Here is a 13,279-nt window from a genome sequence, read left to right as displayed (position 1 = left end):
AATTTCAAATCCTTATAATAAATATTTAATATTTTTTAGTAAAATAGCACTAACAAAAATAAAATTTCAATTTCAATTTCAAAAAGTAATAAAGTATCTATTCTAAAAAATGTAACTAATAAATTAAAAAAAAAAGAGAAAAAGAAAATATTTATTCGAGGATGAAATTTTAAGAAAATCCAAGTAGAGATTTCTAAGAAATTTCTTGGTAAGAAAATTCTTCTTAAATGACCTCCAAAGTATTGAGGTATCTACAAAAATTTTCATTAGAAAGATTTTTTTTGTTCCCTTAAAAAAATTAATAATAATGATAATGAAGCAATTAGACAAGTAAAATAAAATAAGTAATAAAAAAGATATAGCATAAGAAAAAATAAATAAGATGACTAAATATTTTTGCATGCATATCATACTTTATATGCATTTCTTACCATAATCTCGAAAATGATGTAAATTTTTGGTGATAGGATGTTAAAGAAGTTCGAGTATTGATTCTTAAGAAATCCTTAGGTGAAAATTTTTTTCTAAATTATTACCAAAGTATTGAGATATTTAGGATAATTTTTAATGAAAAAAATTCTCGTTTGCTTTTCCTCATTAAAAAAACTCTTATACATGCAATAATGTTATAAATAAATCCATGTGCATCATATTTCATCTATACACACAAATTCTAAAAATAAAACGAAACCTCCAAAAGATAAGATCCTAAAGAAGTCCGAGTAATGATTCTTTTAGGAATCTCTAGGTGAGAAAAATTTTCTAAAATGCTATCATGTAGCATTTAGAATAATTTTCAATAAAGATTTTTGTCTACTTTTTATTTAATAAAAAAAAAGAAATAAATTTTTATAAAAAGAAAATATTATTGCATCATTTTATTATTTATGTTCTAAATGTTGATTTTAAAGATAAATATGAACTGCTGAGAATGCGATTTTTGATAAGTCCGAGTAGTAATTTTTAAAATATCCTTAGGTGAAAAAGTTCATTTTAATATTGTCAGAATATTAAAATATTTTTGAAAATGTTTTGATACATAAGGTTCTTATTTATCTTCAAACAAACGATTAAAAAAATATATATACAAAAAGAGGTTTTGGTTGTAATAAATCAAGAAAATTATTTTTAAACACCAAACTTAAGACCATTTTTATCAAAATTTAAAAGATATCATATGATTAATTGGTACCATTTTAAACGAGCATTGTGGAGGTGCTAATTCTTCCCCATACGTAACTGACTCTCAAACCCAAAATGTTTTGCAGGCTCAAAAATTATCCTTTTAGTAAAGTTTTAATTAATTTTAAGATTTTATTAAAAATGTAAGTTTTAATAAGTGGCTAATCACACATAATTGAAAAAAATTGGTGGCGACTCTATTTTTAAAAAAAACTTTGTCTAGCGGTCCTTGAAACTATTATGATAGTTTGGCGACTTCACTGGAAACGCAATTTTTGAGTTAGGCTAAAAACTTAATTCTGTGTTATCTTTAACTTTGATTTAATGGTCTTAATTGATATTTAACTTTAATTTTCTTGATTTTAATTTTGTTTTTAAATAACAATAGTATTAAAAAATTTATATGCATTTCATTTTAATTATGTCATTTATTCATTTTTGTTTTTATATATTATTCTTGATACATTGCAAGGCATTTAAAATTAGGTTTTTAATGCTATGTTCCCTTATTCACACACGACACATTCATATAATACATGAGCTCTATACTTGGGCTCTGTCTTTTTTAGAAGAGAGTAAAGTACTTATGTTCTTGTAAAGTGATAACATCCGTAATGGCAAGCGAAATATTTTCACTCAAATTGAACCCTTTTCGTTTGTAACCTATATGAGTGAGGATCACGATGCCTTACTAGTTCTATGTAGATGCTAGTGAGGAATAATTTGAGAACTTTTAGACTTATAAATCCTCATTCAGCATATAGTGAACCTTAGGGGACCAATCTTAGGTAGATTGCTGCCAACTTTTTTTTTGTTAAAATAACCCAAATTAAGACACTTCAATATAATATGCATTTAGAGATAATAATGATGTAGGTAAAATTAAAATTTTGAAAAAGAAAAAATAGATAATAAAAAAAGTTATTTTTTCAAAAAAAAGAAAATAAAATTTCCTTTTGACATGTAATTCATTCGTTTAGTGGTTATTCAAAATTTGCATTTTCAAGAAATATTTTAAAATAAAATGAAGAATTTTTTTTAGCATTATCCAACAAACACTAAAAAAAAAAAACAAATAAAATTTTTCAAACAACATTAAAGGTTTTTCTTAAATTCTTTGTTTATTGGCCAAAAAAAAATTAATGAAAAAGAGAAAAATCTTTGTATCCTAGTTATTTTGTGTGATAAAAAATCAGTGTTCTTAAAGTTTTTTTCTCTTTCAAAAAAAAAGAAGAAAAAAAGTGAGAATTTTAAGTTTGAATATTGTTTCAACTTTTGCATTTTCATTTGATCTTTTTGCATACATTTCTATCATGTTCTTTTTTTAAAAAATAGAAATAATAGGATAGTATATGTACCCTTATCTCATGCATCTTAATAAATAGTACATGCATCATTTTTCATGTATCTTAATAGATAGTACATGCATTCCATCTCATGCATATCTCATTAGATAATAGATGCATTCCATTTCATTACATATTTTATGATAGTGTTAGTTTTATTAGAGCGACACAATACATGCATTGCATTTCATGTAGACATATCTTATGCATATAATATGTGTGTATATTTTTTATACAAGTATGTTGCATTAGTGATAGATATAGTAAGTATGTCATTACATTCCATATATGTAGATCCATAAAAAAGTAGGGTTTTATAAAACATGCATTGCATTTTATACCCTACCATTCCTTCAATAGGATATTATATTTCTTGCAAACAAATTCATGAGTGATGAAATTTTTATCATTTAGGGCCTTGTGTATATAAAAATCCATTATCTTAGGCATATTTGTATTTCATAACATTTTTTTACATCCTCATCATATTCATGTATTCATAAACATACCCCGTGTGTCATATAAGTTAGAAGTTATTTTGTGGCATTCATTCAATAAGGATAATAACATAGAATTTTTTGGTATAAGTCCTAGAATAAAATGCTTGTCTATGTGGGAATTAGAATAGCAAAAATGAAAGATCAATTGAAAGTAAGAATTAGTGCATTGGAGTTAAATCAAGATGAATTTGGCACAACCTTCGAGGAATGAAACAACAGATTATTCACTTGATAGAAATGGTTAAAGATAGTGCTGGGGTTAAGTTTGTTACTCCTTAAAGGCCATTATCACTTTCGATTCCATCAAATCGAAATCAACTAGCTCTTGTTGGTTCTAGCAATTTTTCCATACATACTAAGGCATTGGGTGATTTGAACAATGGCTAAAGATTGGGCAAGCTCAAGAAAAGAATGGATGAATTGGCTACACAAATGACTGAACTCAAAAGTCTAATTTCTAAAAACAGAGTCATCAAGATTCAAACAACCCTTACCAACTATCCTAAATCCAAAACTATACTTAAATCTTTATAATGACTGCTTTCGACCTCCTTTCCAAGTACCCAAGATTAGGCCCCTAAATTTCATGCAACCTCTAGGAATTCCACACCTAAATTCATATTGATCACCTTACATTTCACAACCACTTGTTCAGCTTGCTATCCTACCATCACCTTTTCAACTTAGGTTCTAACCTAGAGTTTCCCAATCCACTACAACACAAACTATACCACTATTTTTTTAGCAAATAACCCAACTATAGAATAGAAAAACTCATGCACCACCAACACCAGAGAAAGTACCCCAATACCCATGTCCTACATAGATTTATACCCACTGCTCCTGAAAAAAAATACCTTATCATCCATATCCTCGCTGAACCCTTCAAACCACCATATCCTAAATGGTACAACCCCAACGCCTGATGTGAATACCATTTTGGCATTATAGGCCATTCTTTGAAAGACTGCACGTCCTTGAAATATGGGTACAAAAATTGGTAAAAGCCACATATTTGAGTTTTGATGCCGAAATAAAGCTAGTTATTTATGAGAATCCTTTATTGATCCATACCGAGATAGTGTGCAGTGCTATAAGCAATAATAAAGTTGGTCAAGATAATGAACAAAAAGTAAGAGCTTTAAAGTAAAGGGTTGTCCCCACCAGCAATCATAGTCGACTTCTTTTAGATTTTTTAAACTAGGCAAATGAGAGTATAAGTGAGTCAGCACTTTATGGCCCTAGTCTTAGGATGGTTCATGATGTATAAACTTGAAATTTCTTGGTATGAATGAAAACTTCTCTGGACTTAAATTTTTCATAAATGGACGTTTTTATTTACATTTCATTTTTTTAATAATGGTATGCCTAAAAGAGCCCATAAAAAAGAATAATGGTTGTAAATATACTTTTACAAAACTTTTAAAGGAGAAAGAATGGCTTTGAATAATCTAACCTAAATATATGATGGAATTTAAACTCATTCTTAACAATAATAATAAAATTTGACTTGCATATCATACATAATTTGTTTGAATTCATTATTTTTCATGCCAGCTAAAGACAGTGAATGATGATTGTGAGTATACTTTTGTCAAACCTTTAAATTAAAAAGATATTTTTAAAAGTTTTACCTAAATATTAAAGGATTTTTAAATTATCTTTTAAGGCCAATAATAGAATTCATGTCATAGATTTCTGACTTTTGGTAATTAATAAAAGGTTTAAGGATAACGTATCCTAAGAAATAATATCAGTTAATTCTATGCATTTACAATATTCAAGCTTGTACTAGAATTATGAAAAATGAAAACGCAAGTCAGATTGACAAAATGGAAAAGAGCCCAAGGAGATATCAGGAAAACAGTAACAGGAATGCAATAAAATATGGATAAACAATTGGCAGAATTAAATAGATGTTAACGGGTTTGACAAAAAAAAAAAGATTGTTGAAACATGCAAGGTAAGGGAGAAAACAACTGCTAAGAAACCATTGTATCTACATGGGTTTACATATAAATATGGTTAAGACCTCCATATGCTACAAGCACCCTTAATAACCCATCAACCTTATACTAACACTTTTGCCAAGTTGCCCTCAATTTAGATTAATGATAATCTCGGGCCCACTCCTTATGATCCCATTACCGTGCCTAAGTTGGATGATCTTAAAGAATGAGAGAAATTAAAAACAATGTCAGATCCATCAAGAGATATAGTGATGAAGGATAAATATAACCTGTTAGAAGAAAGATTGAAGCTAATTGAAGGTGATGATATAAATAGGAATGTTGATGCTAATGAACTTAGTTTAGTAACGATCTTGTCATTTTATCAAAATTTAAAGCCTCAGATTTTAAAAAGTATGATGGAATCAAATGCCTCTCAGCACACATCACCATGTACTGTTGAAAGATGATAGGCCACACTTATGATGATAAATTATTGATTCATTATTTTTAATATCGTCTTACCAGGTCTACAATAAGGTGGTATATCCAACTAGACCGAAGTAAGATTTGCTTCTAGAATGATTTGGCTAGAGCTTTCTTAGCACAATACAAGCATGTTGAAAATATGATGCCAGATAGGTTGTCCTTTTTGAATATAGAGAAAATGTTAATCGAAACTTTTAAATAATATGCACATCAATGGAAAGATATGACGACCTAAGTATAACCACCATTGATAAAGATAGAAATCACTGTTCTGTTTATCAATTCCCTAAATACTCTTTATTAGGAAAGAATAATCGGGAGTATCACTAAAAACTTTATTGACATGGTAATTTTTAAAAAAATGATAGAAAATACAATCAAGAATGGCTTGATTAAGTTGAAAGATGCAACTCATTTTGAAAAGAAAAATACATCAAAAAAGAAATAAAAGTGAGGTGCAAGCAGTCACACTTGAAAGGCCTCTACCTAAGAACTTCATCTCATGCAATCCTTATTCTTTCCATCAACCTCACTTCCTTATCATAGGCAGTGTCTCATAAAGCCCATATATTTGTTAACCAAGCTAGCATTTGGGCTTTCTAGTAAATTTTGATCCTCAAATGACCATTCACAATTTTGTCCTTACACTTGAGCCTACCACTCGACCAACAAGAATAAAAAAGATCATGAAATGATCAAAAGAAACTTTTAATCCTTATGTCTCACCTTTTACCTTTGCTAATAGAAGGTAAGTACCTCACTCTTATACCTTTAAAAACAACACCAAATCTTTTAGCAGGGAGTTATGATCCTAATGGCAAGTTGATTATCATATGGAAGCAATTGGTCACTTAATTGAAAAATATAGATAACTGAAGAAAAATATTAAGAATTCATCAAAAATAGTATTTTGACTACAGAACTTATGGAACCATGAAAGTTGACTCTATCTAATTGCAAAATATAAAGAGTTGAAATGTGAAAGAAGATCTTGAGTTTTGAAAAATCAAGATAGGATGATTTTCTTTTAAATCTTTGACCTTTTGTGTATGACATACATATAGTGTCCATTAGAGTTATTTAAATTAATCTTGTTAGAATTTATTTTAGAAGAAATGAATGTTTTGGATTTTTCTATGAAATTTTATTTTATGCATTTGTTTGAATAAAAGTCCCACATAATTAATTTTTAAAATCATAAAATGAAAAGTTCATTGAAAAAAAAAAGAAAGAAAAAGAGAAGGAAGAAAATGAAAGAAAAAAAGAAGGTTTTTTTTTTTAATAAAAAATGGAAGGAGTTTTGAAGGAATTAGCAATTACTATTAGGTATAAACTCATCAAATACCTTCACACCTTTTTGAATACTTTCATGTCCCTAATCACTCAAATGGTTTGACTTATCAACTATAACTCTTCAAGTGATGTGAGCTTGAATTTGTGAATCTTGCCTTTACCTAATAATATTATGACATAAATGGGTGATAATCTTTTCCTAGGCAATGAACAACAACATAGTTAATTTCAACATAAAAAAAATAAAAAACTTTTTAAGATTTCTAAAAGACCAAGCAAACAAGATATTTTTTTTTAGAATTTGAATGTGGTAATTTAATGTGTCAAAGCTATGCTGTAGCTTCAAAATTCCTAAGGTTGAAGCCACCCAGGTCTTTTCAAATGACTACAAACATACTAGCCTCCTAGCTTTTTACCCAAAAAATTATCTTTGTCTAGTATTTTGAGGCACATAATTCAAGAAAAAAAGGCATCATTACCTTCAAGATAACTTGAATTACGATCAACCCGTCCTTTATTGTGAAGTGATATGGATTCCTTGATACCTTAAAGTAGTTCATTCCATATGATCATTTTTCTCACATTAACCTACATTAGGAGTAGTTTATTAAAATAAGGTATTTTCTCGAATAGTGGTAAGGGGCATGCAAAAAAATAAAAAAAAAAGAGAAAAGAAGAAAAGTAAGAAAAAAAATGAAAAAAAAATCTTTGATTGCGACATCATAAAAATATTTCAATAAATTTATAAAGAGATTGCGAAAAATCAGAAAGTTCAAAAAAAGTTTCAAACAAAAAAAGAAAACCCCAAACAAAAAAAATTTTCTTCAAACTTTGTTTTTTTTTTTTTTTTGAAAAAATCGCTCTTCAAAATTGGTCAACTTTGTTTGAGATGACAAATCCACTTGAAAAAAAAGAAAAAAAAGTAAAAAAAAAAGAAAAATGAAAAAAGGGGGGAAGAACAAAAGAAAAAACTAGAAAGGGGAAATAAAAAGAAATGAATGATTGAGTAGAAAGGATAGGAAAATGAAAGGATAAATCCCTCAAAATGAATTCTGTAAAGAATGATCCTTGGTTTAAATTCCTCTTAAACACTTATTTTAGGCTTATATGTCCTTTTTTTTATAAACCTTGAGACTTGGCCTACGTTACATCCTAATAAAAGTTCATATTGGATCAAATATGGTTGCATAAAATTAAAAAGCTTCTTTTTAAGGAATAACCAAAAAATCTAAAAACCTTGTTTGTCTCATTTTATTACCTAATTACCTTTTTAGACCATTATCTTTTTTTGCATAAGTTTGAATTCTTAAGTACATGATGTAATAATAAAAAAAAAGAATAAAAAAAAAACAAAAAAAAAGAGAAAAAAAAATATGAATGTGGCTCTAAAGTGAAAACCCTACAAAAAGGTAGTCTAGAGCAAACTTAGAAGGTTTTAAAGTCATTCCTAACTTAAGATAAGATACCAGCTAAAGACAACCCATACCCTTCAAAAGTTCTAAAGATATAAAGACCTCAAAAGCTTGAAATGCATAAAAGAAGATTAATTTTGAAAATTTGAGCCTTCTTTCCCTTTTACTAAATAACTTTTCCAAAATTTTAAACCTCTTACAACTAGCCTTATCATCTATTGAAATGCCACAACATGTTGGATTTTCAAGGGATTCATGTTTTAGATAAATTTATACCTTATTTATGAGCCTAAGTGAAAAAAAATACACTCTTTTTTACTTTTTTTAGGTGGTTAAACCTTTTTGAGTGTCCTAAGATCAAAGTTACCTAGGTTTTTTCAAATGACTGCAAACATACTAACCTCTCAGTTCTTTACCTAAAAAATTATCATTTTCTAGGTTTTTAGGGCACATAGATCAAGAGAAAAGATGTCACTACGCTTAAGATAACTTGAATTATGATAAACTCTTCCTTTGTTATGAAGTGAGATGGATTCCTTAATACCTTAAAGTAGTTCATTCCATACGACCCATTTTCTCACATTAACCTATATCAGGAGTAGTTTGTTAAAATGGGGTATTTTTCTCGAATAGTGGTAGGGGGCATGCAAAAAAAAAAAAAAGAGAAAAAGAAGAAAAGCAAAAAAAAAAATAAAAAAAACCTTTGATTTGCAACATCATAGAAATATTCCAATAAATCTATAAAAAGATTGTAAAAAATCAAAGAGCTCAAAGAAAGTCCCAAACAAAAAAGAGAAAACCCCAAACAAAAAAAAATTCTTCAAACTTTGTTTTTTCAAAAAAATTACTCTTCAAATTTGAGCAACTTTGCTTGAGATGACAAATGGTCATATTTTATCATCCTTTCGTGAATGTAAAAATTTGTCTCTTGTTACCCTTTTTTAGCCTGATAAGATTTCTTTTGTAATAAACCTTGACTAAAGATTATCATCTACACTAAGGTGCAAAAAAGAATGCATCTAAATATGTGGTAAAGTATAAGGAAATGATCTTATATGTTGAAAGAAAATATCTGATAAAAAGTTTTCAAAGTTTTAAATCCATTTGAAAAAAAAAAAAAAAGAAAGGTAAATGAAAAGAAAAATGAAAAGGGGAAGGAAAAATGAAAAGAATAAGGAGAACAAAAAAAATAAAGAAAGAAAGAAGAAACGAGAAAATGAAAAAGAAGAAGAATACAAAAAAAATGAAAAAAAAAAGGAAAAATGAAAAATAAGGGAAAAACAAAATAAAAAAATAAAAAAGGTAACTAAAAAGAAATGAATGATTGAGTAGAAAGCATAGAAAAATAAAAAGAGAAATCCCTCAAAATGAATTCTTCAAAGAATGATTCTTGGTTTAAATTTTCCTTAAACACTTATTCTAGGCCTATATATCTTTTTTTCTAAAACCCCGAGCCTTAGGCTATAGCACATCTTAATAAAAATTTATATTAGGTCAAACACGGTTGCTTCAATTAAAAAGCTTCTCATTAAGGGATAACCATAAAATCCAAAAAACCTTGTTTGTCTCTTTTTATTACCTAATTACCTATTTGGGCTATTATCTCTTTTTGGATAAGTTTGAATTCTTGAGTGTATAATGTAACAATAAAGAAGAAGAAAAAGAAGAAAAAGAATAGAAAAAACAAAAAAAAAGAAAAGATAAATATGGCTCTAAAGTGAAAACCTTGTAAAAGGGCAATCTATAGCAAACTTGAAAGGTCTTAAAGGCAATCCTGACATTAAGATAAGATGCCAACCAAAAACAACCCATTCTTTTCAAAAAATCCAAAGATATCAAGACCCCAAAAGCTTGAAATGCATAAAAAATATTGATTTTAAAAATTTGAGCCTTTTTCTTCTTTACTAAATAACCTTCTCAAAATTTTAAACCCCTCACAAATAGCCTTACCATCTATTGAAATGCCATAACATGTTGGATTTTCAAGGGATTCATGTTTTAGACAAATTTATGTCTTATTTATGAGCCTACATGAAAAAGTATACACTATTTTTTACCTTATTTAGGTGGTGAAACCTTTTTTAGTGTCCTAAGGTCAAAGCCTACAAACATATTAGCCTCTCAGTTTTTTACTAAAAAAATTATCATTGTCTGGTATTTTGGGGCACATAGATCAAGAAAAAAGATGTCACTACCCTCAAGACAACTTAAATTATGATCAACCCATCTTTTGTTATGAAGTGAGATAGAATCTTTAATACCTTAAAGTAGTTCATTCCATCCTTTTTTCTTATATTAACCTATATCAGGAGTAGTTTTTTAAAATAAGGTATTTTTCTTGAATAGTAGTATGGGGCATGTAAAAAAAAACAAAATAACAAAAAAAAAATAAAAAATAAAAAATGATAAAAAAAAATAATCCTTGATTACGACATCATAGAAATATTCCAATATATTTATAAAAAGACTGCAAAAAACAAGGAGTTCAAAGAAAGTCCTAAATAAAAAAGAGAAAACCCTAAGCAAAAATTTTTTTTTTCAATCTTTATTTTTTTGAAAAAATTGCTTTTCAAAATTAAGCAACTTTGTTTGAAAAGACAAATGATCATATTTTATCATCCTTTCACAAATGTAAAAATTTGTCTTTTGTTACCCCTTTTGAGCCTAATAGAATTTATTTAGTAATAAACCTTGACCAAGGATTATCATCTATATTGGGGGTCAAAAGAGTTACATTTAAATGTGTGATAAAGTACAAAAAAAGGACCTTATATGTTGAAGAAAAATATTTGATAAAAAGTTTTCAAAGTTTTGAATCCACTTAAAGAAAAAGAAAAAGAAAGATAAAAGAAAAAAAATGAAAAGAACAAGGAAAACAGAAAAAAAAAAAAACAAAAGAGAGAGAAAGATAAAATGAAAAAAAATAAAAATAAAAAAAAAAGAAAAAAAAGGGAAAAATGAAAAAGAGGGGAAGAACAAGAGAAAAAAATAGAAAAGAAAAATAAAGAAATGAATGATTGAGTAGAAAGCATAGGAAAACGAAAGGATAAATTCCCCTAAATGAATTCTTCAAATAATGATCTTTGGTTTAAATTTCTCTAAAACACTTATTTTAGGCCTATATATCATTTTTTTTAGAACCTCGAGGCTTAGCCTACATTATGTCTTAATAAAAGTTTATATTAGATCAAACATGGTTGCTTAAAATTGAAGAGCTTCTCTTTGAGGAATGACCATAAAATCTAAAAACCTTGTTTATCTCATTTTATTATCTAATTACCCATTTGGACCGTTATTTCTTTTTGGATAACTTTGAATTCTTGAGTGCATGATGTAATAACAAAGAAGAAGAATGAAAGAAACAATAAAAAAGATAAGAGAAAGAAAAGAAAAAAAAAAGAAAAAATGAATATGGCTCTAGAGTAAAACCCTATAAAAGGGAAGTCTGGAGTAAACTTGGAAGGCCTTAAAGCTAATCCTGATGTTAAGATAAAATGCCAACCAAAGGTAACCCATACCCTTCAAATGAGCCAAAGATATCAAGACCTCAAAAGCTTGAAATGCATAAAAAAATATTGATTTTAAAAATTTAAGCCTTCTTTCCTTCTCACTAAATGATCTGTCCAAAATTTTAAGCCTTTCACAGCTAGTCTTACCGTCAATCAAAATACCACAATATGTTGGATTTTTAAGGGATTCATATTTTAGACAAATTTAATTCTCATTTATGAGCCTATGTGGAAAAGTATACACTCTTTTTTACCTTATTTAGATGGTGAAACCTTTTTGAGTGAACTAAAATCTTCATGTGCTATGACTTTTCAATCCATTTGAAAAAAAATTGTCACATCTTTCATTTATAATAGGGAACACCAATTCTTAAAAGACTCTCATATACACATATGTTCAGATATTTTATTCTCTTTGACTAAGGAATTTAATTATGTAGGCTAATTTTTTTTAATCATTTTTAAAAATTTATGAATAATTAGTCACATTTTTTATGAAAAATAAGGAAATCATGTTTGAGAAAATTATTGAAATTGTGAGAATCTTTAGAATAATTCGAATTCAAGAAAGAAAAATTATTAAAGGATTAATGTTGTAGAAAAAGAATGAAAAAAGAAAAATATTTTTTAAGAATCGTAAGGTGTCTTCTTTATTTCACAATTAAGTCCAAAACACATATTGCATGTTGCATATTGTGTGTTCAAAAAGAAAATGAAAAGGTAAACATGTTGAAAGGAAAATAAAAATGCCTATTGAAAAGTAAGGAAAGCAAAAATTAGTAAATAGACCATAAAAAATATAGGTGAAGGCATAAAGAAATGAACATTAGAAAATGAACAAAAACCATCTCATGAGGAAGTTGAAAAGCTAATTTGATGAGCAAACAGAAGTTAGCAGAAATAAAATCTAAAAAAAAAGAGAAAAATGATCTTTGTATGTACATCCTCACATTTGCATTTGTATTATAAAAAAGGTATTTATACTTGCATCATTGCAATGCACCTACATAACTAGGATAAAAATTTGCATTTGTATGGAACATTTGCATCAGGAAAAGACATTTACATTTGCTTCTAAAAAAGACATTTGCATATTTGCATAAAGCATTTATTGGTATCTTTGCATGAAGTAAAGTTTTTGTTTGCATGATCATTTAAGCAGTCTTTTTGCATCATGATTATGTTTGCCAACTTTTGGGTAATAAAGCAAAAAAAGAGAAATTTTGTTTTTTTAACTTTAAAACACTCAAAAATAGTGTAAAGCACTTATAAAAGAAAAAATTTAAATATTGGGCATTTTCAAATCTAAAAGATAAAATATTTTGAAACAAAAAAATGAAGAACTTTTGAAACAAAAAATGGAAATTTTAAAGTGAAAAAATTTCAAACTCTAAAGGAGATGAGGATTAGGAGAATGAGTACAAGATCTGTTCATAAAATCTTCAATCTTTGAATGATCTCTAAGACTTTCGGGTAAAATTTTAAATTTTTCAATGATTTCCAAATACTTTCGGGCAAAACCTTAGATATTTTAGATGGTTTCCAAGATCTCTAGGCAAAATCTTAAATATTTGAATGATCTCCAAATCTTTGAATGAA

The sequence above is a fragment of the Durio zibethinus genome, chromosome 5 (genome assembly GCF_047325235.1).
Source record: "Durio zibethinus cultivar Kanyao isolate XHJ-2024 chromosome 5, ASM4732523v1, whole genome shotgun sequence".
Lineage (NCBI taxonomy): Eukaryota > Viridiplantae > Streptophyta > Magnoliopsida > Malvales > Malvaceae > Durio > Durio zibethinus.
This window is presented reverse-complemented; position numbering follows the sequence as displayed.